The 25366-nt window shown below is 38.3% G+C and overlaps 1 long non-coding RNA gene across 1 annotated transcript in view; it reads right to left on the bottom strand.

Annotated features, from left to right (window-relative positions):
* Positions 1-5370: 5370 nt before the first annotated feature.
* The window catches only part of LOC116630532, a 138115-nt gene continuing 118119 nt past the window's right edge, over positions 5371-25366 (bottom strand). Inside the window, exon 3 of the long non-coding RNA XR_004298980.1 lies at positions 5371-6003. This is a non-coding gene — a long non-coding RNA (uncharacterized LOC116630532). The remainder of the gene's footprint in view (positions 6004-25366) is intronic.

Raw genomic sequence — 25366 nt, 5'->3', positions numbered from 1 at the left:
GTCAGTGGTTATGACTACAGTACCAGTTGTTTTTTTTTAAGAGTTTAAGAATTCTTTTGATGGTAGGAGACAACACATTGACACTCATGTAGATAAAACGCTGATTTTTGTTATTGTTGTTACTTACATCTACTAAGTAAAGAGAGCTGCTAGGCAAGGCCAAACAGTGCAATGAACAAGGGAGGCATAAAAGCAAACTAAAACTGTGGGGGGCAGCTATGTAGGGATGCTATGGCTAGCAGGGTGGGATTAGTTAGGTTTTATAGGCTCCCTGAGGATTGGCTAATTTGAATGATTAGCATAGGGGTTATCCCTAGTTGTCTGGTACTTGGGGTAATTAGGGTGGTTCAAAAAGCCCAGAGTATAAGATCCAATAAGGGAAGTTAACTTTTCAGAGCAACATGGTAAGCTTTTGTAATGTGCACATTACACTCAGATGCCTCAAACAGCCAGACTACATACAAGGGTGGAAGCAGGCCATTGGATAAATATTCAGGTCACTTCAGTGTACAGGCACCTTGAGATTTCATTTAAAAAATATATTCAATGATCAAGAAATGCCCATTCCCCACCCCCCTCCCATTTCTGGACACATAAGCTGAATGTGAAACAAGGCATTCAATTTCCTTAATGACTTTCTTACAAACATGAAGCACTGGTTCATGTGATAAGATTCTTTTCAGAATTTTCTAAAATTCCAATAAAATATAGAGAAATGATGTCAACTTTTTAAAACCTCTTCTATGAGTGCTCATTGTGAAGCCTTGAGAGAATGACTGCATTTCACAAAGTTCTATATTTGTAATAAACCTACTGACTAGGGAATTCCCAACACAGATTAATTAAGCAGGATTAGGCAAAAATAAAATATCATAGTTTTTATACTCTTGGCCAGTTTTTTTAATGTTTTTAAAAGGAAAAAAATTAACAGAGAAATGAATAAATGTAATTTTTAGGGCTTATTAGCATACAAATAATACAGTAAACTAATGTAACACTAAAATGCTGTTATAATGATTTTATGTAGATTTGTGCAAAGTGACTTCAAATAGGTCTCTAATACTATTCAGCAATTCATCTTTGTTACTCTAGAAACTTCCTCTCTCAATTTCCCCAATGATTACTTCAGTTTTCCTCTCTTTCTCTATACATCTCCTTTTTTCCTGTTACATTAGAGGGAGGGTTTTTTTTTTTTTTTTCCTAACAGAGATCACCCCTCCCATCTGTACTTTTGGATCCCATTAGACGTTCTCGAGCATATTACCCAACTTTCCTTTCCTGAATATTCAACCACACCTTCTCAACTAGATCTTTTCCACCAATATGTAATCATTCCTCGAACTTCATCCTATATCATCCTTCACTTACAGCCCTATCTCTCCAACACTCCATCGTCAATCATTTTGTAAACAGTTATTTATATTTTGCTGTCTTCATTTTCTCACCTTCTATACATTTACTAACATACTCTATGCCAACACAGCTTATATACCATTATTTTATGGAACAGCTCTTCTTAACATCATAAATGGCTTCCACTTTGCCAAAATAGGAGACATTTTTAGGGTTCATTTCATTGATCGCTCAGCAGCATGTGACACTGTAAACTGGTCAATCTCTCTTGAATTACCCTCTTACTTTAGCTTCTATGATGCACTACTCTTACATAATGCCAGAATTAAAGTGCCAGACTGAAAGCAACATCAATAGGAATGTAAGAAAAAGTAAAGATAAAACACATCACCAGTAAACCTGATTGTCCAAAGATAATTATGTAATTGTTGCAGAGACTATCAGATGTCTACCAAAGTCCCTTTTCCTTTCTTTTGTAGTAACTGGGCACATTATGAGTCAGCTATATTACACTTCTCAGTGTCCCTTGCAATTGCCTATGACCATGTGCTGAAATTCCCTCAGAAAGTATATAAGAAGCATTATAATTACCCTATAAAGCTTTCCACATGTCCTGCTCTATGCACTCACTCCCTTCATGTGGGCAAGCTGAGAATGGCAGAGATATAGTCAGCTTGGGTCTTTGAATGGCTAAGTGGAGCAGAGGTACCCCCTTTTACAAGCACACACATTCATCTCTCTGGGTTGGAAAACTGCCCCACAGACTTCAAACTTTAGCGAGCATCAAGAACACCTGAAAGGTTTGTTTAAACATGGATTGCTGGCCCTCAGTACCAGAGTGTCTGCTTCAGGAGATCTAGAGTCAGGCTCCAGAATCTTCTTTTCTAACAGCTCTCACAATTTGGGAAGTACTGTCTTAGACTATGGTGTAGAAATACACAAGTGTCTTTTTTTTTTTTTTTTGGTCATCCATTGCATTTTCAGTCTACTGTTAAATCACTTTATCCTCTTTTATCTAATTCAGAAACAATATGGAAACTTGATCAGAACTATCAGAATTATCCTATTTTCATACTGGTATGAGTATGTAATTTGATATAAAATACAACAAAACCCTATAAGCACATTGATGATTAAGAAATGGGTCAAGCTGTCTAAATTCTCTGGTTTCTCATTGTTATATAGATTGTCCTATTTCTCCTAAAACTGACCTAGCTCTTACCCACGGTATCCTGCCCAAAGATGCTCAAATGCATGAAAAATTAAGGAATCAGGCTAGAGTAGAAGAAAGAAGTAGACAAAAAAAATGAAGGGGGAAGGTGTTTCACAAAGCAATATAACATTTAAAAAATAAGAAATAGAAAAATATTTGTCCCAAAGTTTGTCTTGTATCATTGGGTGGGGAAGTTGAGGATAGGGAAGGGAATAAATGTGTGTACTATTTGGAGCCAAGAAAAAAAATTACAAATGCTATTCAGAGAGAATGGGTACACTGGACAGGAGTCAGAAGAAATGGCAATGAATTCAAACTCTGTCCCTGATTAGAAGAGAAACCTTGGAAAACTGAATTCAACCATGAGGGGAGTCATCTAGATGGGCCCTAAGACCCCAACCAGATTTGACACTCAGCGACTGTTACTGAACTGCTTATTTTATAACAGTGCAGAGAAAAGACCTTTATTGTCCTGTAATGACACATATGTTGTAAACTCAAAAAATTTTGATGGGTCTTATATTTTTTATGATATTTAATTAGAATAGAGAGAGTCATCCAGCCCTAAACTTGACATAGTTCAGTTTAAATGCTTTGAATTCTCATTTTTAATAAGATCTAAGGTATGAAATGGAAAATTGAGTAATGCTGGTTCTTAGCAATTTCCAAGTGACACAGGACAAAGAAGAGAGATTTCTCTCTTCAAAGACAATTTTGTGTAACAACTTTACTAATATTTAGTGTTTCAATTTGTCTTGGGTTTAGGAGATGCTTTTATTTAATTATCTTCTAAATGTCTTTAGGCTATTTAATGACTGAATGTAGGTTTTTTCCCTTCCCATTATTATTATTCATCTATTTCCTATAAAGGACTTCGTTATTTCAATTGACAGTCTTTACTGGTTGACATTCAAGACACTGAATTTTTCAAGAAACCATTTAGACAAAGTAATGATCTCCATCTTTCCTCCTTCTCTCCTTTATTTCAAATCATAAACCCTAAAGACCACAAAAATATAGTCCCTAGGTTATCAAAGATACCCTAAATTGCCTTCTGGAAGTATATCTTTTAACTTATTATCTTCTCAAGTCTCTCTCCCACTTGATTATTACATGAAAAAAATGGAAAAATTTCCAAGCAAGAATAGAGTGTGGCAAGTTAGACAAACCAAAAATTCAGAGAATAAATTGAAAAATATTCACCTAGGAAGTCTAAGGTTAATCTGATTTTGTAAGACAGGTAAATTTTATAGAGAATTTGTCAATTCTCTAATTGGCAGATGACCACTAAAATTGGTGTATTGTATAATATATTATAAAGGGATACTCCCTGCAAATAAAAAACATGGGAGACTAAATTCTAATGTTAGGGTAATTTCTAAGGATTTTAGACCCTGATATGCCATCATATGAAGAAAACTTGACAGTAATATGGGAGGTCTAGTCTCATGCTCCAGCTGCTCCATCCCACATCTGTGAAGCTAAGTGGTATACTTCATAAACTAAATTTGATGGAAGTATATTCTGGAAGCTCCTTTGTTTTTCACCAGCTATTCCTCTTAAACATTCTTTTTGGATCAACTTTCCCTGCCCCCCGATCATACATTATGTAAATCTCATAAATTCCAAGTCACTTCTATTTCCTGTTCAATCATTATGACTCGCTCTCATTTATTCAAAGGTCCAATCCAGTCTAAGTCAGAGCTCCAATCTCTAATTCCATTCAAAGCTTCTTTCTTCTCCACAACCCGACTGACCCATAGCTCAAAGGCTTCTTGTGAGAAAGGACATTTTAACTTTTCTTTCACTTTCCCTCACTCTCCTTCTCCTTCTTTTCCTGCTTCCTCTTTGAGTGAGGAGAGAAAGGGGGAATTGTGGAGGAGGTGAAAAACCATCCCTTCTATTTTTTAGGATGGCCTTCGATGGCTTTGCACAACAACATTCATATATGGGTACTCTCTTAGGGCATGTGTATGAATTCTTTCAGTGGGCTGATGAAGATCTCCACAATGCATAGTACTGTAATGTGGGTGTTAAGTTGTGGAGACTCTTCTTACAGGCTTTCCTCTTCTGTGGGGCACATTAAAGAAGACTTAAGCTGGGCTACTCTGTCCTGCATCTATTGGCCCATGAATCCTTGCCATATCCAATGGTGGGAGTGCAAGCTACTTTACCCCCTTAGGTCTCTTTGCAGTTGTGGATCTTTCTAGCTATGCTTCCACCCATAGAAGACTGCTGGCAATAAACAGCCCTAAGCCTTCATGAATGCCTCCACCCTGCAGGGACTCAATTAAGCACTGTCTTGTGCTCTACTCCAAGGGAAATTGCAAGATGAGACTGTGAGGTTCTACAGCTCTTAAGCATTCATTCATGGTATGAGAAGCAGTCTACCTCTTGTAAAAGTACTGCCAGTCTCTGTATGCTTTTCTTAGATCACCTTGCCTTGGTAGGGAAAGAGGCTCTGTGCCCTAGTTCTCTCTTCTGAGTTCACAGCTCAACAACCCAATGAATTCCCTATTTTCAAAAAGTCCTCTAGAGCTTATCTAGGCTGAATAAGATGTGAGTGTGAGTGACAAAAGACCTGTGTTAAGTGAAATACGAAGAAGCATATGGTACAGCTCCTTCTATTTTATTACAGCAACCAAATCTGGGTTTCAGCACCAAAAGAAAAAAAAAAAAAGGCAACAAGGAAGACTTACAGGAGAGGCAAGTTCATCTTAGATAAAGAGCTCGATCTCAGGATGACACATCAAATATAAACCACCTGGGCTATGGTCATGGCCTCACTTACCTCTGGACATGAGGACTGGGTGCTGTTTGTCTGCTTGATGGACTCCTCACAGTGGGGAGGGTCTTTGGTCTTGGGAATAGGTCTCCCAAACAGAGAGTGTTGGATGACAAACTGTTGGATGGATGAGTGCACGAGGCCGTGGAGAACGCAGGAAGAACACAGGTCAGCTCTGGGCAGTCAGCTCCTCCTGCTCTGGCTAGGCTCGGCTCTGCTGCTCCTCACATCCAGCCAAATCATGGAATTCCTAAGCAGGTGAGGTTTATGACCTAAGGAAGACCTGTGAGGCTGACCGCACTGGTGGGCCATCTTGTGTGAGAGGGGACATCTTCACTGAGATAACAGCTAAGCTGCCCCTTAACAATTATTGTTATGGTATTTTCAGCTATTTCTCCAATACTCAGTCATTCCAAGCCTAAAGCATGAGGCTTTGCAATGGTTTTGTACCTCAGTTAGTGTTGTGACTGCTGGACAATCATTGCAGGATTATCTTGTTTGAAGTGTTAGGTCCGTCTGGCACAGAGAGAAGCACAGCATTTCTGGGTTGAAGAATGCTACTGGATATCTCATTAATAAAGGGATTCTGGACCACTGGAGAAGTTGGCCTCTGATATGGAAGAATCATATTTGATGCCAAGTTTGTGAAAATCTGTAATGAATAAACATTTCCGCATCAAAGCCAAACCAAACAAATATGACAATAAAACAAAAACAAAAACAGAAACTTGTCCTGCCTTCTTTTATTAAGAACTATTAATAAAGTTGCTTATAGCTATTTGACATTTTATTTAAAACATGGGAGCAATTTCTGCTTTTAATGATAAGTTTTGGAATATTGGCTGTGAGTATAGGAAGAGAACATTTAACCTTCTGTTACATAGGTGTTATGATATTGAACAAGCTACCTAACCCTTACCTGAGTTCCCCAGCTGGGCTGCTGTATGAATTTCCTATGGAAGCTATAACAAATTACCACAAATTTGGTGGCCTAAAACAACACAAATTTAGTATCTTATAGTTCCGGAGGCCAGAAGTCTCAAATCAGTTTCACTGGGCTAAAGTCAAGGTGTTGACAAGACTGCTTTCTTATAGAGGTTATAGGGGATTTTCCATTTCCTCGCCTTTTTTAGCTTTTAGAGGCCATGTGCATTCATTGGCTCACACCACACCTCATCCTCACACCACTTCCATGTCATATCTGCTTCCTCTCTGATATCCTATTGCCCTCTTATGAGAACCCCTGTGATTACACAGGCCCACCTGGACTCATCTCAAGATCTTTAGCTAAATTACATCCACAAAGTCTCTTTTTGTTATCAGGTATCATTTATAAGTTCTGAGGATTAGGATGTGGATATTGTGGGGGCCAGTATTTAGCCTATTACAGCTGCTTTAAAAATTAAATTAGTTAATATACATAAAGTACCAATCATGATGTCTGGTACATATTAATATTCAGCTTATGTTCATTTTCTTCTTCTTACCTCCTCATCCTATTAACTATATTGTATGATTTTGGTTAAGACACCTGACCACTGAAGGACCTTTGCTGCCTCATCTGTAAAACTAGATATAATATTCCCTCTAGGGATACAATGATGAGCAAAACTGACCTAACCACCTTTGCCATCCTTAAGGGAGCAGATAATAAAACAATTATATATATGTATATATAATATATATGACATTAATTAGTGCCACAAAACAATTCAGTTAAGGAAGAAGAGATAGAAGGATGGGGAGCAGGCAGGATCATGCATGGTCCACTCTCCCCATTTTTTAGCACCTGTCAAATATTACCTCTATATAAATGATTTGATTGACCACATGAGCTAAAAGAGTGCCCTTCCCACTGTACTCATTATCCTCTTTTTCCCTGGCTTAAATTCTTATGGCACTGATGATGACCTCATTATTTATTTATTTATTTATTTATTTATTTATTTATTATTTATTTATTTACTATTGTATTGTCTGTTGCCTGAAAACTTTAAGACACTGCAGGTTAAGTTGGACTTGTTCATCATTATATGCCTAGAAGAGTCTGACAAGTGTAGGAACTCAATTAATGTTTATCAATGAATGAAGGGATTATATAAATCTCATTAAATACTAATACTAAAATTCAATATACTTCTTTTAAGACAGTGGCAGATATATAGTTGTTTCATATTTAACTGGTAAAAGACATACAAATAAATAAATTTTTGAGTATGTATAGCATCTACCTAAAGATTGTAGTAAAACTCATGGGTGAACTTGTGTGACTATTCATCAGAAATTTAAACCTTTTTTCTTTTTTTTTTACAGCATTTATGTGAGAAAATAAATGAACTGAGAGAAACTCTAATCCATAAATAAAATGTGAGAAGATAATCTATATACATAATTTTATTTTAAAAACCTCATACACATAACTTGTCTAAACTTGAAAAAAGTTGTTGAAAATGTTACTCTCATAATCTTTTTCTGGAGATCGAATAACTATAGAACACATGCAAGAGAGAATTTTACCATAGATAGGGTAGGAAGCATACAGTATTACAAACATGTATGTAGACCTATAATAATTATGAAAATAGGAAAGTATTTCACTTGCTGAATAGATTAATCTATGGCACTTTTGTGTCTAATCAACATAGATAATTCATTAAAATATAGGTTTATTAAAATAAAAGGAAATGATAGCCTTTAAATAAAAATTATTCTAGCTGGAATTCAATTCCAATTATACAAGTTATAATTGACAATTTAACTTGATGACATGTTTACAAACTAGCAACTCTTAATTTATGGTTTTCAAGATGTTGGTCATTTAAACTGATGTCCTTATTAATAAACTGTTGATTGAAAATAAGAACATATGGTATTTACCTGTCAGATTAGTCACCTTCCATATATCATTTTGTTTACATGTGCACAGTGGCTCAATAAGGGGATTCTGGATTTGGAACTATGTTTAAGTAAATAATATTCAACATAAAAGGGCGCCTGGGTGGCTCAGTTGGTTGGGCGACTGCCTTCGGCTCAGGTCATGATCCTGGAGTCCCTGGATCGAGTCCCGCATCGGGCTCCCTGCTCGGCAGGGAGTCTGCTTCTCCCTCTGACCCTCCCCCCTCTCATATGCTCTCTCTCATTCTCTCTCTCATAAATAAATAAAATCTTTAAAAAAAAAAAAAAAATATTCAACATAAAAATACTGCTTGTTTTAGATTCTCATTCAAGAATCTAATTTATTTTCAAAATTGAGGTTGATATAAGTTATCTTAATAAAATTCAAACAGTTTTCCTAAAATATATGTTGGTTACTTGATCTACAAAAATTAAAGCAGAGTTAGGTCTGTCACTATCCCAGACATTTCCACCAGTTCCAACAGTCTGTGTCCTAACTCAACTTGGTTGTTTTGAGAATTGGTGAATATGAGCCCTCCAAATTGTTTACAAGATATATTTTTCCATGATAAGGTAAAAAAAGTATATATGTTTTTAAAAAGTTTATTTTATTTATTTATTTATTTATTTATTTATTTATTTATATTTATAGAAGAGGAGCAGAGGAGGGGCAGAGGGAGAGAGAGAGAATCTCAAGCAGACTCCATGCTGGACATGGAGCCTGACATGGGGCTTGATCTCATGACCCTGAGATCATGACCTGAACTGAAATCAGGAGTCAGACACTTAACTGACTGAGCCACTCAAGCACTCCAAAAAATACTTTTAGCAAAAAATACTAGAGGGCATCAGGATGGATGATAGCGTTTCAAGTATCACTAGTTCCTTTAGGATTGATATGCTCAGAAGACGGTAAACAGATTCTCCTTGTGTAGGGTAAGGTCCTATCAGGTTATAAGCAGTAGGTAGACGCATCACCTAACTTTTCACTCTCCTATGGCAAATTAAATGACCACAAATGTTTTGGCACCCTTCCCATCACGAGTTGGCTGTTCCTGGCCCTCCCTTTTAATTTGGCTGGCCTATGACAACTTTGACCAATAGAGTTTAGAATCAGTGAAACTATTCCAGTTTGGGGTTTAGCTTTTAAGAGTATGGGTGGCTTCCACTTTGGTCTTTGGGAGCCCTGAACTTCCACCTAAGTAGTCCAATTACCTTGCTATTGAGATCATAGGGTAAGGCCCTGAGACTACATGAAAAAAAGAAAAGAAGCGAAGCCCAGCTGAGTTCAGCCTTCCAGCAATCCCCATCAAAACACAAAACGTGTGAGTGAAGCAGCCTCAGATCTTCCAGTTCAGCTCAGCCCCCAACTAAATACCACCTAGTGATCCTTATCATTTCCTTGTAGAGCAGAAGGATTGCCCAACTGAGCACTGCCTGAATTTCTGACCCTAAAATCACAAGATATATTAAAGTAGGTTTTATTTTTAAGCCACTAACTTTTAGGGGGGGGTTGTTAGGCAGCAGTAAGGTAACCAGAACAACTGCTAAATAAGCAATCTAGAAACTTTAGCATAGCTACTTTATATGTTTGAAAATAGTCTTTGTCAAGCCACATGAACAGAGTCAACTCCAGAAATGGATGGAGTGTCTTTATATCACCTGAGCCATCCTTCTGCTGTGGCTACAGTGATGAATTGTGGAGATGAATAACTCACACTTGCACAGTAAATCAAAACTGTGTAATGTTATAATGAGCATATAAAATCATTCATGTTCTATTTCACAAGGTCTAGGAGAAACTGAGAAGGGCAGATCTGTCAGTATATACATATTTCAAAATCAGTTGGTCTAAAACAGATCAACTTGATTTTCCTCTTTAGGAAAGAGCTAAGTGGTCAGTCAGCTAGATTCAAGATGCTAGAACCATCTACAACTACTGCTCAAATAAAATTAATATCAAAGCTTTTTCTGTTGTCTGTGCTTGAATTTACTTTTTTTCTTCAAAATGGTGGTCAGTAGATCTAACTATAGTTAATATCCAATCCTGAAAAGAAAAAAAAACAATGGGGAAAAAAGTACATTTTTATTTGGTTAAAGAGAAAACTGATGGTGAGGCTTATACAGACAGACATAAATTATTCTTAATGAAGTTTCAAATGTAAGAGAAAACATTCTAGGGGCGACTGGGTGGCTCCGTTTGTTGAGCGTCCGACTCTTGATTTTGGCTCCCGTCATGATCTCAGGGTTGTGAGATCAAGCCCTGCGTGCTCAGCATGGAGTTTGCTTGAGATTCTCTCTCTCTCTCTCTCCCTCTCCCTCTGCCCCTTCCTCCACTTGTGCTCTATAAAATCTTAAAAAAAGAGAAAAGAAAACATTCTAATCCATCCATATTCTAGAATTTTTGCCTTGGTTAAATGTAGGATGATAGAGTTGAATAGGTAAAAGGGGCTCAGGTCCAAATACTTGGAGGCTTTCAGATCATGACAATAGGGTTAAAATCCATTGAGAACATGCTTGATGGGCCGTCTTAAAGGTATTAAGTCATAAATCACAATAATAGACATATGTATCAATGAAAATGACAAGAAACATTTCTCCTTGGGTAAAATATTTCTACTAAGGGCCCGTAACGAATCAGCATGTATCTTCTTCTATCAACCTACCAGTCTTAACTGATACTCTGTTTCTGCACCTTAAAACCATTTAACAAAGCCCTAATACCCTATAAAAGCCAGTCATAACTTCGTCAGTTTAAGAAACTCCTAAGGCTTGCCTGTGGAGTGTTTTCCTTTACTACACCAAGCTAAATAAACTTGACATTGTATGTTGTTGCCAGGTGTGTCCCTGGCAGCCTTTGGCCAATGGGCTTCAAGACTACCACTAATTAAATATGTGGTCTTGGCCTAGTTACTTAATAATCATGAACTTCATGAACCTCATAATCATGACTCTCAACCAATTTCTTTTTCCTTGTGTAATAGTCATAATACCTGTCTTGTAGTATATTGTGACGTTTATAGATAAGGTATGAAAAGTACATAATGTGATACAGAGCAGGTAGTAAGCATCAGTAAGTAGTGGGTAATTATTTTATTAGTGTATTTAATTTTTTTTTAAATGCACTGCACCTAATAGAAATTTGGCAGTGTTCCTGATATAACTCCTGGTTTATTTCTTTTAAACTTCATTTATAGAGTAGGCCAAGTCTGGGAATATAAATCTGAATGAACTGTCAGACAGGGATGTCTCAAATAGAGATGACTAATGCTAATTTGGAGGACTGAATAGAATGTTCATAGTCTATTGGCTTTTGAAACTATAACTAAAACTGGATTCAATGACCTTTCAAATTTTTCTGTCCTTATTAAACCATTCATCTAGAAAAGAAAAATTCAATGTCTTGTATTCTTGATGTGATCAGAATTTGATGAAGAATACAGGAGAGGAAAAAGAGGAGAGCATTATAAGAATTTTTGAAACAAATAAGCAACATATTTTAATAAAATGACAGTAGGGTAATAATAAAATGCAGAGTATGTCCAATTTCCTGTTATAGTGTATGCAGTTTCAAAATGTAATTAATTAAGGAGGAGGCCAATGCCAAGGTTAGTTTCCCTCAGAGGGAGACTCTAAGACTGACATTTGCATGAATGTGGTTTATTTGGTAGAGCTCTTCAGAACAACACCCGAAAGTTAAGGAAGTAGGCATGACTGAGCAGAGGGAGAAGGTGAACTACAATAGAATCTACACAGAAGATTTAGTTGATCCCTTGGGAGCTCTGGAGTTGGTGTTCCCCTTCAGAGATTTCCCAAATTAAGGCAGATGGGTTCACCTCTGCACCCTTTCCCACCTTGACCAGTCAGTGGAGAGATAGCTCCCTTTGTCAGAAAGCAATTCTTGGGGAGGGTCTTAGCTGTGAGCCAGACAACACTCTGAGGCATGGGAAAAACTGATATGTTGGTCCTAACAGGGGATCAGTGTACCTCAGCATCCATTACGGTGAATTTACAATTTTATCTACTTCTGGTAGGACATATTATCTACTTATCTTCTCTTTAACCTTTGAGAAAACAAAGTAAAACTAATTTAAGATGTATTTAGGAAAGAAATTTTAATGAATCTGTGTTATTAAATCCAATTATTAAGATTTTCTTAAAATGATCATCTCCCTACCTTTGTGCATGTAGATGATTGTGCTGCATTTTGACAACTATTTTGACCTCACTTTTTTTGTGAGTATTTACTCTTTGAAATATTGACCTAGGCTTTTGTGTGCTGGAGATGAATGTGTTCCATACGGAGTTGCTCATGTCTGTTATTTCACCATATCTGGGGGGAGTTCTTATCTATTATTTTGTTAATGGCATAACAATTTAGTTCTAATTTTGCTCTTTTTCTTACTCAAAATTGGTGGAAGCTACATGAGACAAATGGTGCACCAAGTCCAGCACAGCTATTAAATTATTTCCATTGAATATTCAATTGCTATGGTATGAAAGAAGGAAAAGCTTTAGAGGTGTTTATGAGACATGCATCACATACCAATTTATGAGCTGAACTTTCCCCAAGTGCATTTGTTTTATATATGAGACTGTTACTATGTGATTAATTTATTTAAAGGGTGATAGAACATAATGTAAGTCAACCATTTATGATATTTTTATCTGTTTTTGTTTTTCCTCTGTTCAATTTTTGAATGTCACCTAACGTTGATGTATGTTAGTCTATTTCCTGCTGCAATTCCCAGATCCATAAAGGCTATGTACTTTATCAGGCAAACATGGGAGTTTGGTGAATTATTTTCTGATGTGGATCATGTGACCAGACACCAAATTCTTTAAGAAGAAATGTTAGTTAATAATGTACTCCATCATATTTATATATTTTTTTCTTTCTTCAGACGTCAGTTTCTGTGATATCATTTTGAAGTCTTATAGCCATTTACAAGGAATGCTAAATAAGTAAAGATAAAATGCTTCCCTGCAAATATTTAAAGTATATATTTTAAAAGAAAATATTTTCCTTAGCAAGCCACTAGAATAGGATGTTATCGGAGACATAGAGAGTAAAATATGAGGCTAACATTCATCTAGAAATGATGGCTTGTTCTGCTTGAGATGAGTGATATGCACTTAGTAGTTAACCTATGCTTCATTCTACACTGGGCATAGCCATTATTTATGCTCTGCCCATTAGAGTCTTTAAATTGATTGTGGGAGGTTAAAAGACCATTTTAACTTATCTGTAGGAACAGACTTTTGGTTAGTGTTGGTCATTTTCCATTCTCTATTGAGACTTTAAAATCTCCAGTGGGTACCTTATTTTATTATCTCATTGATCAGGTAATCAATAGTACCTGTTGAACACCTTCGTCACCTTTAGTAAATTTCTGAAGGGTGTAATAATCCTAGAAATGAGAAAAAAAAATGTGCTCATCAGTCATTTGTGTTGTTTGGGATACATAAAACTCTCATTTTAAAATGAATTATCCTTGCTTATCCTTTTTGAGATAAACAGAGCTAAACACATTTTCTTTTCTGTCATACTCTGTTTTGAGTGTGCTATTCTGATTTGCCAGCACCAAGTTGAAGAAAACAGAAATGAATTGATGCATTTTTAGGACTTCTCTCACCTGATACGTTTGATGAATAAAGTAATGTGATGGTTAAAATTTTCAAGTTAATTAGAAGCTATGTATCTTTTTACCCTCTTTAATGTGTATGTATAATGTTATATGTCTACAACAAATTTGGTTGCTATTTTTAAAACTAACAATTAGTGTTTTAGACTTTAGCATGATAGAATTTAGAATAAAACGATCCTCTATTTCACCAGAGCCCTAAGAAAACCTCAAAAGGCACCCACTCATAGGCTCCATTTTACAAATTAGCCCTCAGCTCAGACAAATCAAACATCTTGCTTGAGTCCACAGTACATTATAGAGCTGGAGCTGGAGCTTTGATTCCCAATCCAATCTCTTTATTCCAAACCATTGTATCTCTGTTTATTGAAATGCACAAATAAGGTCCATTGTCTTAGCTGAAAAGCCATTTGCCTATGAAAAATTAATTAAAAATTTCAGTTGACTTAGCAGACCAAGGAAAGACTACTAACAGTTAAAGAATGACAAATGAGAAGTAGTACTTAATAATAGATTTAAGCATATGAGGCAATGTTTGCCTAAGGATTGTATTTCTAAACACCCTTACACAAGATTATACCCTAGTTTTTTCTAAGCTAGGCCATTTGACACCTAAAAGGTAAATATGAAGTAGACCATAAGCAAAGTTCTGTAGTCCTGGGGACCTTGTTTATAGTTCTGTCCTCAACATGTAAAATAATGCCTGACACGTAATATGCCCATTAAAAATATAGTGATTGGATGAAAGAATTAATAGCATTTATTTTATTTTATTTTTTTAAAGATTTTATTTATTTATTTGACAGAGAGAGACAGTGAGAGAGGGAACACAAGCAAGCAGAGTGGGAGAGGGAGAAGCAGGCTCCCCGCTGAACAGAGAGCCCAATGCGGGGCTCGATCCCAGGACCCCGGGATCATGACCCGAGCCGAAGGCAGACGCTTAACGACTAAGCCACCCAGGCGCCCCTAGAATTAATAGCATTTAAATAGCTCACCTATAAGAATAATTTATAAAAAGTAGTTTCTTGGCAAATAAGTGACTAGATTCTTTAAGTAGGAGGATAAAAAAAAGACTACTACTTAAAAATTATTCATTGAGTGTTGGGGTTAATGTAGAGCCATGAAATCAGCCATAATACCTGGCTTGCTAAAATGTAACACAGAGGCCGCTGGGAGTGAGGGAGGGTTTTGGAGAAGGGCGTAGACCTTTGGAAAGCTGAGGCCCACGTGACCACTCTGCCATAGGAATGCTGTGGGGAGTTTCCCTCTCTGAAGCTTTCTTAGCCCAAACAGCTACCCTGTGATCTAAGAGATGTGTGCATTGTCCCTTAGGCTATGTTTAGTAGCACAGGCAGATTAGCATATCGTATCTTTCCCATAAATCCTCCCAGTTTCAGTAAGACCCTTTGTCACACATCACATGCTTGAGACACAGTGATAAGGATTTGTGATTATCCTGAAGGACCAATAAAAGCGGGAGCAAAGATGAGCAAAGGGTCTTCATCTCTGAGCGTTGACCCCCTTGCCTTCTCCTCTCTTTCACAGCAAAGTTTGGAGTCATCTTTCATCCATCGGTACAGGAATTGCTGGCCATTCCCGGCAGTTGAGGGCTGATTTTGACCACAGAATAATATATCCTTTGTATTCAGAAAATTTAAGTCTTTCAATAATTAAAAAAAATAATAATATTATAAAACTAAGTTAATGGATGATGCAAATGGGAATCTGCCAATGATTAACTTATTTAATGTGATGTATTCTTTAACTCTTACTCAGACATAGTAAAACAAAACAAAACAAAAAAAACTGATGCCTTTGATTTTACCTGGTAGTTTACAATTAGGTCAAAAAGGACCAACAGGTGTATCTTTCCTTGGGGAAAACAAACATTGCAATTATAAATTTACAAAACGCATTATTGATGTTATCTTATTTGTAAATATTGATATCTTTTTTCTATGACTCAAAATTCAGACCTTTAGAAATGTCTAAAATTTATGGACTAGTAATTATTATTTTTTTTTTTGGACTAGTAATTCTTTAAAATAATCCTGCTTTTGTTTCTGAAATAAAATGGTTCTCAAGCTCATTTTGACAGAAAGCCATTTGATAATCTGTGTGACATGTTTAATATTACTCTGAATTACATATGAAAAGCAAACTGTTTGCCTCATCAGATAACACACATGAAGAATTATAAAGTGTTGAATCTGAAATGTACCTCAGATAATTTGGTAAAGCCACTTTACTTTTACACATGAAACAGAATGAGATCTAGAAAGATGATGTGACTTGCCCAAGGTAACAAAATTAGATGCTAACAGAGTAGGGATTAAAATGCAGAATCCCACCCCATTTTGCAGTAGAAAACTCAATCACTATAGAACCACGGCCCTTAAAAAATTACAGAATACTTTTTTCTCTATATTTAACCCATTTTTGACACTGCAGGCAGCACTGTGCTGTTAAGTACTGACTAATCATAATCAAAAAAGAAGGAAACGCTGTTTTCTCTTTTAACAAAAGAACACTCCATACTCTGCCGTCATCTCTGGCTCCTCTTTCTTTCAAGTGCCACATTCACCCTGTCACTGGTTCCCTTGGGGCTACATATATATGTCTATGTGGAATCCATCCTTGTTACCCCCTCTTTCTACCACCTTGATCCAAACTGTGATCATTGCTCATCTGTTTATTGCCAAAGCCCCAACTCTAGTTCTCTCTCTGCTTCTCATCCTACCTCCCTATGTCCATTCTCCAAAAGAAGATATGTCAGTTCAGATCTCTACAATGGTGACAACCTTCCACTGATTCCATATCTCTCTGAATCTAAACTCAAATCCCAGCCATGACCTCTGAGTTCCCGTTCCCCAGCTTTCCATCTAACTTTGTCTCTTACCCTCCCTCACCCCACTCTGGCCTCACTGGAGTCCTTCCTGGATACCAGCTTCCTCACACTGCAGGGTCTGTGCACTTGTTCCTTTTCTCTGGAAAGCTCATCCCACAAACATATTTGCATGACTTGCTCCCTCACCTCTTTCAAGTATTTTCTCAAATATTATTTCTCAGTGAGGTTACTCCTGACCACGCTGCTTAAGGCTGTAACTTTCTGGCCCTTCCTATCCCTTCCCTGCTTTATTTTTTCATAAGGCTATGACTTTTAATGTGCTAAATGATTTACTTATTTATTTTGATTTTTAGTGTTTCTTTCCCCACCAGCTCAACTAAAATATAAGCTCTGCGGATGTGAAATATTGTTTCGTTTGTGCAATGACATAACCTTAGTACCTAGAAAAATGACTGATTACTTGCTAGAGGCTCAGGTAAAATTTGTTGAGTGAACAAATGAGTCCTCCTAGAACACTGCAGCAGAAAATCTGCACTTGGGGGAGGGCAGATGTATCTCACAGTCCCAACTCCTGGTCCCACATTCTTCTCTCTCATGTGGACCTTACTAAGTATGGCTGCCAAAACATTGCTGGCTCCAGGTTATGCTGTTCTCCCCCTCACCACTCTGGCTCAGCTGTGGCTCCAGAGCTTGCCTAGAAGGCCTACAACAAAATGAAATGAAGTTGTCAGGACATCGTTCAAGGTCCAGGGTTAACAGACAGGGGATAGAGCAAAAAAGATAATTTATAATTAGCTTCCTAGGTTGTCTATTGAATTGGTTCAGTGGTTCCTGCCTAGACATTGGCTGTCATTCCCCTACTTCTTCCTTGCTTATGGAATTCCTCTGAGGGCAGTTTTCTCAGATCAAGCCAGGGGTGTATCTATTTCAATCAAGGTACTGCTATTCTCCTTGACAGTGACTAATTCAGAAACAGGAATACGAATGGCTGATGGAAGGCTAGAGGCATGTGGGTTGAGGTAACCTCTGGGAAGATTTCTGGGCTCTTCAAGAGGTATACAAGGAGGTTACATGCTCTTCCCCACACACAACTCCCTGCTTTGGGACACACGGTGTTGTACTTTGAAGATATGATTCTTGGGAGTACAGGAGCATATTGCATTCACAAAAGGACAAAACCCCAAGGATGTAAGCCCATGTTGTGAGGTCGGCAGAAGGGAGTGATAAAGCCATGAAAGTGAGAAACTATCCTTGATTACACTGTTGATCCTCTGATTCAGCCCACCCTGGGACTGGCTGATCTCCAGGCTCCTCATAAGATGAAATAATAAATCATCAATTGTTTGAGACATTTTAAGTTGGATATTTCTTTGAAGTGAAGCCAAAGTCATTCTCATTGACAGGACTCCTCTAGCCACAGCCCCTCCCAGTTTGCTGATGTTTCCTAATAGCAGAGCAGAGATATCTTTCCTTTAGGAATTTCAATACTCCCTGAATATTCAAGCCAAAGAGAGACGTGTGTGTGTGTGTGTGTGTGTGTGTGTGCGTGCGTGTGTGTGTGTTGGGAGAGAGATTCTCTTTTTTTTTATTGTTATGTTAATCCCCATACATTACATCATTAGTTTTAGATATAGTGTTCCATGATTCATTGTTTGTGCATAACACCCAGTGCTCCAAGCAGAACGTGCCCTCCTCAATACCCATCACCAGGCTAACCCATCCTCCCAACCCCCTCCCCTCTAGAACCATCAGTTTGTTTTTCAGAGTCCATTGTCTCTCATGGGTCTTCTCCCCCTCTGATTTCCCCCCCTTCATTCTTCCCCTCCTGCTACATTCTTCTTCTTTTTTTCTTTCTTAACATATATTGCATTATTTGTTTCAGAGGTGCAGATCTGAGATTCAACAGTCTTGCACAATTCACAGCGCTTACCAGAACACATACCCTTCCCAGTGTCCATCACCCAGTCACCCCATCCCTCCCACCCCATCCCCCACTCCAGCAACCCTCAGTTTGTTTCCTGAGATTAAGAATTCCTCATATCAGTGAGGTCATATGATACATGTCTTTCTCTGTTTGACTTATTTCGCTCAGCATAATACCCTCCAGTTCCATCCACGTCGTTGCAAATGGCAAGATCTTATTCCTTTTGATGGCTGCATAATATTCCATTGTATATATATACCACTTCTTCTTTATCCATTCATCTGTTGATGGACATCTTGGCTCTTTCCACAGTTTGGCTATTGTGGACATTGCTGCTATAAACATCGGGGTGCACGTAGCCTTTCGGGTCCCTACTTTTGTATCTTTGGGGTAAATAACCAGTAGTGCAATTGCTGGATCATATGGTAGCTCTATTTTCAACTTTTTGAGGAACGTCCATACTGTTTTCCAGAGTGGCTGCACCAGTTTGCATTCCCACCAACAGTGTAGGAGGGTTCCCCTTTCTCCGCATCCCTGCCAACATCTGTCATTTCCTGACTTGTTAATTTTAGCCATTCTGACTGGTGTGAGGTGGTATCTCATTGAGGTTTTGATTTGGATTTCCCTGATGCCGAGCGATATTGAACACTTTTTCATGTGTCTGTTGGCCATTTGGATGTCTTCTTTGGAAAAATGTCTGTTCATGTCTTCTGCCCATTTCTTGATTGGATTCTTTGTTCTTTTGGTGTTGAGTTTGATGAGTTCTTTATAGATTTTGGATACTAGCCCTTTATCTGATATGTCATTTGCAAATATCTTCTCCCATTCTGTCAGTTGTCTTTTGGTTTTGTTGACTGTTTCCTTTGCTTTGCAAAAGCTTTTTATCTTGATGAAGTCCCAATAGTCCATTTTTGCCCTTGCTTCCCTTGCCTTTGGCGATGTTTCTAGGAAGAAGTTGCTGTGGCTGAGGTCGAAGAGGTTGCTGCCTGTGTTCTCCTTTAGGATTTTGATGGACTCCTGTCTCACATTGAGGTCTTTCAACCATTTGGAGTCTATTTTTGTGTGTGGTGTAAGGAAATGGTCCAGTTTCATTCTTCTGCATGTGGCTGTCCGATTTTCCCAACACCATTTGTTGAAGAGACTGTCTTTTTTCCATTGGACATTCTTTCCTGCTTTGTCAAAGATTAGTTGACCATAGAGTTGAGGGTCCATTTCTGGGCTCTCTATTCTGTTCCATTGATCTATGTGTCTGTTTTTGTGCCAGTACCATACTGTCTTGATGATGACAGCTTTGTAGTAGAGCTGGAAGTCTGGAATTGTGATGCCGCCAGCTTTGCTTTTCTTTTTCAACATTCCTCTGGCTATTCGGGGTCTTTTCTGGTTTCCATACAAATTTTAGGATTATTTGTTCCATTTCTTTGAAGAAAGTGGATGGTATTTTGATGGGGATTGCACTGAATGTGTAGATTGCTCTAGGTAGGATTGACATCTTCACAATATTTGTTCTTCCAATCCATGAGCATGGAACGTTTTTCCATTTCTTTGTGTCTTCCTCAATTTCTTTCATGAGTATTTGATAGTTTTCTGAGTACAGATCCTTTGCCTCTTTGGTTAGATTTATTCCTAGGTATCTTATGGTTTTGGGTGCAATTGTAAATGGGATCGACTCCTTAATTTCTCTTTCTTCTGACTTGTTGTTGGTGTATAGGAATGCCACTGACTTCTGTGCATTGATTTTATATCCTGCCACTTTACTGAATTCCTGTATGAGTTCTAGCAGTTTTGGGGTGGAGTCTTTGGGATTTTCCACATAAAGTATCATATCATCTGCAAAGAGTGAGAGTTTGACTTCTTCTTTGCCGATTTGGATGCCTTTGATTTCTTTTTGTTGTCTGATTGCTGTGGCTAGGACTTCCAATACTATGTTGAATAGCAGTGGTGATAGTGGACATCCCTGCCGCGTTCCTGACCTTAGGGGGAAAGCTCTCAGTTTTTCCCCATTGAGAATGATATTCGCTGTAGGTTTTTCATAGATGGCTTTTATGATATTGAGGTATGTACCCTCTATCCCTATACTCTGAAGAGTTTTGATCAAGAAAGGATGCTGTACTTTGTCAAATGCTTTTTCTGCATCTATTGAGAGGATCATGTGATTCTTGTTTTTTCTTTTGTTAATGTATTGTATCACGTTGATTGATTTGCGGATGTTGAACCAACCTTGCAGCCCAGGGATAAATCCGACTTGGTCGTGGTGAATAATCCTTTTAATGTACTGTTGGATCCTATTGGCTAGTATTTTGGTGAGAATTTTTGCATCCATGTTCATCAGGGATATTGGTCTGTAATTCTCCTTTTTGATGGGGTCTTTGTCTGGTTTTGGGATCAAGGTAATGCTGGCCTCATAAAATGAGTTTGGAAGTTTTCCTTCCATTTCTATTTTTTGGAACAGTTTCAGAAGGATAGGTATTAATTCTTCTTGAAATGTTTGGTAGAATTCCCCTGGGAAGCCATCTGGCCCTGGGCTTTTGTGTTTTGGGAGATTTTTGATGACTGCTTCTATTTCCTTAGTGGTTATAGGTCTGTTCAGGTTTTCTATTTCTTCCTGGTTCAGTTTTGGTAGTTGATACATCTCTAGGAATGCATCCATTACTTCCAGGTTATCTAATTTGCTGGCATAGAGTTGCTCATAATATGTTCTTATAATTGTTTGTATTTCTTTGGTGTTGGTTGTGATCTCTCCTCTTTCATTCATGATTTTGTTGATTTGGGTCATTTCTCTTTTCTTTTTGATAAGTCTGGCCAGGGGCTTATCAATCCTGTTAATTCTTTCAAAGAACCAGCTCCTAGTTTTGTTGATCTGTTCTACTGTTCTTTTGGTTTCTATTTCATTGATTTCTGCTCTGATCTTTATTATTTCTCTTCTCCTGCTGGGTTTAGGCTTTATTTGCTGTTCTTTCTCCAGCTCCTTTAGGTGTAGGGTTAGGTTGTGTACTTGAGACCTTTCTTGTTTCTGGAGAAAGGCTTGTATTGCTATATACTTTCCTCTTAGGACTGCCTTTGCTGTATCCCAAAGATTTTGAATAGTTGTGTTTTCATTTTCATTGCTTTCCATGAATTTTTTTAATTCTTCTTTAATTTCCTGGTTGACCCATTCATTCTTCAGTAGGATGCTCTTTAGCCTCCATGTATTTGAGTTCTTGCCGACTTTCCTCTTGTGATTGAGTTCTAGTTTCAAAGCATTGTGGTCTGAAAATAGGCAGGGGATGATCCCAATCTTCTGGTACCGGTTGAGACCTGATTTATGACCTAGGATGTGATCTATTCTGGAGAATGTTCCATGGGCACTAGAGAAGAATGTGTATTCTGTTGCTTTGGGATGGAATGTTCTGAATATGTCTGTGAAGTCCATTTGGTCCAGTGTGTCATTTAAAGTCTTTATTTCCTTGTTGATCTTTTGCTTAGACGATCTGTCCATTTCAGTGAGGGGGGTGTTAAAGTCCCCCACTATTATTGTATTGTTGTCAATGTGTTTCTTTGCTTTTGTTATTAATTGCCTTATATAATTGGCTGCTCCCATGTTAGGGGCATAGATATTTACAATTGTTAGATCTTCTTGTTGGATAGACCCTTTAAGTATGATATAGTGTCCTTCCTCATCTCTTATTACAGTCTTTGGTTTAAAATCTAATTTGTCTGATATAAGGATTGCCACCCCAGCTTTCTTTTGGTGTCCATTAGCATGGTAAATGGTTTTCCACCCCCTCACTTTCAATCTGGGGGTGTCTTTGGGTCTAAAATGAGTCTCTTGCAGACAGCATATCGATGGGTCTTGTTTTTTAATCCAATCTGATAGCCTGTGTCTTTTGATTGGGGCATTTAGCCCATTTACATTCAGGGTAACTATTGAAAGATAGGAATTTAGTGCCATTGTATTGCCTGTAAAGTGACTGTTACTGTATATTGTTTGTGTTCCTTTCTGGTCTATGTTGCTTTTAGGCTCTCTCTTTGCTTAGAGGACCCCTTTCAATATTTGTTGTAGGGCTGGTTTCGTGTTTGCAAATTCCTTTAGTTTTTGTTTGTCCTGGAAGCTTTTGATCTCTCCTTCAATTTTCAATGACAGCCTAGCTGGATATAGTATTCTTGGCTGCATATTTTTCTCATTAATGCTCTGAATATGTCCTGCCAGTCCTTTCTGGCCTGCCAGGTCTCTGTGGATAAGTCTGTTGCCAATCTAATGTTTCTACCATTGTAGGTTACATATCTCTTCTCCCGAGCTGCTTTCAGGATTTTCTCTTTGTCTCTGAGACTCGTAAGTTTTACTATTAGATGTCGGGGTGTTGACCTATTTTTATTGATTTTGAGAGGGGTTCTCTGTGCTTCCTGGATTTTGATGCCTGTTTCCTTCCCCAACTTAGGGAAGTTCTCTGCTATAATTTGCTCCATTATACCTTCTGCCCCTCTCTCTCTTTCTTCTTCTTCTGGGATCCCAATTATTCTAATGTTGTTTCGTCTTATGGTATCGTTTATATCTCGAATTCTGCCCTCGTGATCCAGTAGTTGTTTATCTCTCTTTTTCTCAGCTTCTTTATTTTCCATCATTTGGTCTTCTATCTCGCTGATTCTTTCTTCTGCCTCATTTATCCTAGCAGTTAGCGCCCCCATATTTGATTGCACCTCATTGATAGCCTTTTTGATTTCGACTTGGTTAGATTTTAGTTCTTTTACTTCTCCAGAAAGGCTTTCTCTAATAACTTCCATGCTTTTTTCAAGCCCAGCTAGTATCTTTAAAGTGATGATTCTGAACTCTAGATCTGACATCGTACTAATGTCCGTATTGAGTAGGTCCCTGGCAGTCGGTACTACCTCTTGTTCTTTTTGTTGAGGTGATTTTTTCCATCTTGTCATTTTGTGCAGAGGAGAATAGATTAATGAGAGAACAAATTGCTAGCAGGGTAACAACGTCCCCAGAAAATATACTCTAAACAAATCAGAAAAGACCTGAAGCAGTGGGAAAAGAAAGGGAAAGAGAGAAAAAAGAAAAAGAAAGAAAAAAAGAAAAAAGAAAAAGATAAAGATAAAGATAAAAACAAACAAAAGCAGAACAAAACAAAACAAAACAAAAACAGAATGTGATCAAATATGATCAGGCTGGGTTATAAATCAGTGCCACACACTAGATTTTGGGTGTATTTTGGTCTGTTAAAAGAAAGTCCCTCCCAAAATTTTAAAGAAAGAAAAACTTATATATGTACAAAAATAAGGGTTGATATGATGAAGGGATGGAATATGACTGTAAAGATGGAAATTATAAAAAATTTTAAAAAAGGATTTGATAAGTTGTTTGAAAAAAGAAGGAAGAGGATTAAAAAAAAGAAAGAAAGAAAAAAGGGAGAGAATGTGATCAGGCAGGGGAGTAGAAAAAAACCATACACTAGAGATTTAGAGTATATTTTGATCTGTTAGAAGAAACTATGTCAAGATTTTAAAGCGAGAACAACTTATATATATATGCCAAAAATACGGGTAACTACTATGAAGGGATAGAATATGACTTTAAAAATGAAAAGTAAAAAAATTTTTTTTTAAAAAAGGGATTGATAAGATGTTGGTTGAAAAAGGGAAAAAGAAAAATTCAAAAAAAAAAAAAGAAAAAAAGACAGTTAAAAAAAATAATTAACTTTGAAAGACTAAACAATCATGGTAAAAAAGCCATGAATTCTATGTGCAGTATTCCCCTAGTGCTGGAGTTCTGCCGTTCTCATTGATCGGTAAACTTGGTCTTGGCTGGCTGTTCTCGCTGATCTTCTGGGGGAGGGGCCTGTTGCCGTGGTTCCCAAATGTCTTTGCCGGAGGCAAAATTGCCCCGCCCTTGCCGGTCCGGGCTAAGTCATCTGCTCGGGTTTGCTCTCCGGAGCTTTTGTTCCCTGCAAGCTTTCTGTACAGCTTTGGAGGCGGAGAGTGAAAATGGCGGCCTCCCAGTTTCCGCCCGGAGGAGCCGAGAACTCGGGGTCCCGCTCCTCAGCGAGCCCCCAGAGAAAAGCAGTCAGTCACTCCTGGCTCCCCAGTCTCTGGCCGCACTCCACGCTCACCCGGCCTGTGACCGCGCCTTTCTATCTGGCACCTGACCCCGGGTGGAGTCTCCAAACCCAGCAGATCCCCGCGGTGCGCTCCCGCACCTCTCCTCCCGGGGGAAGAAGGTGAGTCTCCCCGGATCTGCCGCTTGTTGGTCCCTGCTGGAGGAGCAGTGGCCCGACTGTGCCGCGGATCACGGTTTATGACAACCCCGAGCTGAGAGCCCGCGCCTGGGCTCCGTCTCTGCAGCCGGCTTCCCTGCTCCGATACCTGGGAGCTCTGCCGCACTCAGGCACCCCCGGTCTTTCTGTGACCCCGAGGGTCCTGAGACCACACTGTCCCGCGAGGGTTCCACCCCCCACTTCGCCACCAGAGTGACGTCCCTCAGCGGAGCAGACTTCTAAAAGTTCCGATTCTGTGCTCCGTGGCTCTATCACTTGCCAGAAGTGCCGACGGAGGCCCCTCCCCCGCCGTCTATCCTCCCGAATAACACCTCGGATTCACTTCTCCGCACGTCCTACCTTCCAGAAAGTGGTCGCTTTTCTGTTCAGAGAGTTGTTGCTATTCTTTTCTTCGATCTCCTTTTGAGTTTGTAGGTGTTCAGAATGGTTTGATCCCTATCCAGCTGAAT

The sequence above is a fragment of the Phoca vitulina genome, unplaced genomic scaffold (genome assembly GCF_004348235.1).
Source record: "Phoca vitulina isolate PV1807 unplaced genomic scaffold, GSC_HSeal_1.0 scaffold4, whole genome shotgun sequence".
Lineage (NCBI taxonomy): Eukaryota > Metazoa > Chordata > Mammalia > Carnivora > Phocidae > Phoca > Phoca vitulina.
This window is presented reverse-complemented; position numbering and strand designations above follow the sequence as displayed.